The following is a 2,441-nucleotide window of genomic DNA, read 5'->3' as shown; positions in this document are numbered from 1 at the left end:
AGTCAGATTCATTTCTGCTGAGCCACGATGGGAACTCGCCAAAGAGTTGTATCTTTAAAATATCAGGTGGTGGAGTTCCCATCATGGTTCAGCGGTCAGTGAACCCGACTAGCATCCATGAGGACGCAGGTTCAATCCCTGGCCTCACTCAGTGGGTTCAGGATCTGGCATTGCCGTGAGCTGTGGTGTAGGTCGCGGTCGCAGATGCGGCTTGGATCTTCTGGCATTGCTGTGGCTGTGGTGGAGGCTGGCGGTTATAGCTCTGATTGGACCCCTAGCCTGGGAACCTCCGTATGCTGCAGGCGTGGCCCTAAAAAGACAAAATAAAATAAAATACAGTTGGACTTAGCCTAAAACCTGTTTCTGTAAAGCCCAAGTTCCTTCGTGGTCTACAGGCAGGTTTCGGGTCTGGCTCCTCCCTTTCCTCAACGCCCACTTCCCACTTCAACCTGCTCTCCGGTGACACACATACTCATAGTTCCTTCCGTGCCTAGGCTGGTGGTGTTCCCAGCACCAGGCATGCCTTCCATGCCTTCTCTGCCAGGTAAACCTGCTCACCTGCCAAGCTCCCACTGGGGAGTGGCCTGCTCCCTAAGTCCTTCCCTGACCCCTTCCTGGCACCCCGGGCACCCTCCCCAGTGATGGTGGTGATGCGGTTCCACACCTGAGCTGTGCAGCCCCATCGCTGCATGCTCCTGTGATGCTGAGGTGCCTTCCCCATCAAGGTGAGCTCCTTGGGTGCAGTCTAGCACCTTGCCCGGGGCCTGGCACACTGCGGGCACCCATTCACACCTGAGCAACTGAACAGGCTTTTTGTTTTGTGTCGTACTACATAGAGGTCGTTAGACAACCTGAGGGTCTTACAAGGTCCATGACCTTGGGCCAGTTCCTCGCTCCCTCCTTGAGAGGGAATCGGAAGCTCTCCAGAGCTATGGGGCGGGGCACCCATGTCAGTGGCTCTGAAGCATAGGAACAGACCGAGCCCTTTGAGTATGACCCCAGCTAGGCTTTGCTCATGAGATCATAGAGCCTGGATCATATCATTCCCCAACAATCTGCATTTGGCTTTCAGGGGTCCCCTGGCTCTTTTGCTGTGCTCCACCAAGCATGTGGGGTCCAGAAGCAGCCGTAGCTGCCAGGGAAAATCCATGGTGGGACTTTCCTGCAGGGCCATTGACGAGCCAGGAGTGTCAGCCTGAACTCCTGCAGGCAGAGCAGACCAGAGGTGGCCCAGCAGCATCAGGGCAGCAGCTGGCTCCTGGGGCCCCAGAATCTGAACCCACCGGGCTCAAGTGATCCATAGCATGAGGCCTAAATAGCACACACGAAGCCACTTAGGCCTGATGCATGCAAACCCAGCAACTCTCCCTGGAGTCTTTAGAGGGCGCTGGTCTTTGCACAGAGAAGCAGCGGAGTGGATGTCCGTCTGCAGGATTCAGCCTTCCTCACCTCTGCCCTGCTGGGTCGTTAGACAGAACAGCCTCTGAGGATGGGGAGGCTTCAAAAAGATGGGCAGGAAGGATTTCTAGGGCGATTTAGGGTAAAGCCTAGTATTAGCTTCATGCTTCAAAGCACAAAGTATGGCTTCTCACTCTTTTCCTTCCCCCGGCTGGGGTGACTTTTCTGCACCCCCTTCCCCCAGCCCTCGGCCTGGTGGGTTGTCCAGCTGTGGTTAAGGGAGAGCCGGACATACTGCAGGGGAAAGACTAAATCGGCACAGATCCGAAGGCCTCCCCCAGGCACCCTGCTAGCTTCTAGGCAAAGTGAGGGAACATTCACAAGGATCCATGGTTCTGCTTTTATATATTTAGGAGACAGACAGTGGGGGCGGGGGGAAGGCACATAGATGCTGGGTCTGAGGTTTAAAAATTAATAAATAAATAAAGAGCCTTTTCCCTAAGTTCCTTACACAGCTCCGCAAATGACAGGGAGCAGGAAAAGAGAAAGGACGAGAAGGCAAGGCCTCCCAACAGGAGGCCATCGTCCCTGGGCTCTTCCCTGAAATCAGGGCCCATTTGGGGGAAAGGTGGGAATCAAGAAGTGAGCAGTCAGAGTTCCCATCGTGGCGCAGTGGAAACGAAGGCAACTAGGAACCGTGAGGTTGCGAGTTTGATCCCAGACCTCGATCAGTGGGTTAAGGATCTGGCATTGCCATGAGCTGTGGTGTAGGTCGCAGATGCGGCTCAGATCCCGCGTTGCTGTGGCTCTGGTGTAGGCCGGCACCTACAGCTCCGATTGGACCCTTAGCCTGGGAACCTCCATATGCTGCAAGTGCGGCCCTGAAAAAAAAGCAAAAAGAAAAAAAAGAAGTGAGCAGTCCCCTCTCCATTTCCCAGTCCTCTTCACACATCCCTGGCCTAGGTGCCTGCTTGGGTGCCAAGCACACACCCAGCTGGGACCCTTCCCACCTCCCAGACACAGCCCAGTCGGACCCACTCAAG

This window comes from Phacochoerus africanus, chromosome 11 (assembly GCF_016906955.1).
Source record: "Phacochoerus africanus isolate WHEZ1 chromosome 11, ROS_Pafr_v1, whole genome shotgun sequence".
NCBI classification, from domain to species: domain Eukaryota; kingdom Metazoa; phylum Chordata; class Mammalia; order Artiodactyla; family Suidae; genus Phacochoerus; species Phacochoerus africanus.
This window is presented reverse-complemented; position numbering follows the sequence as displayed.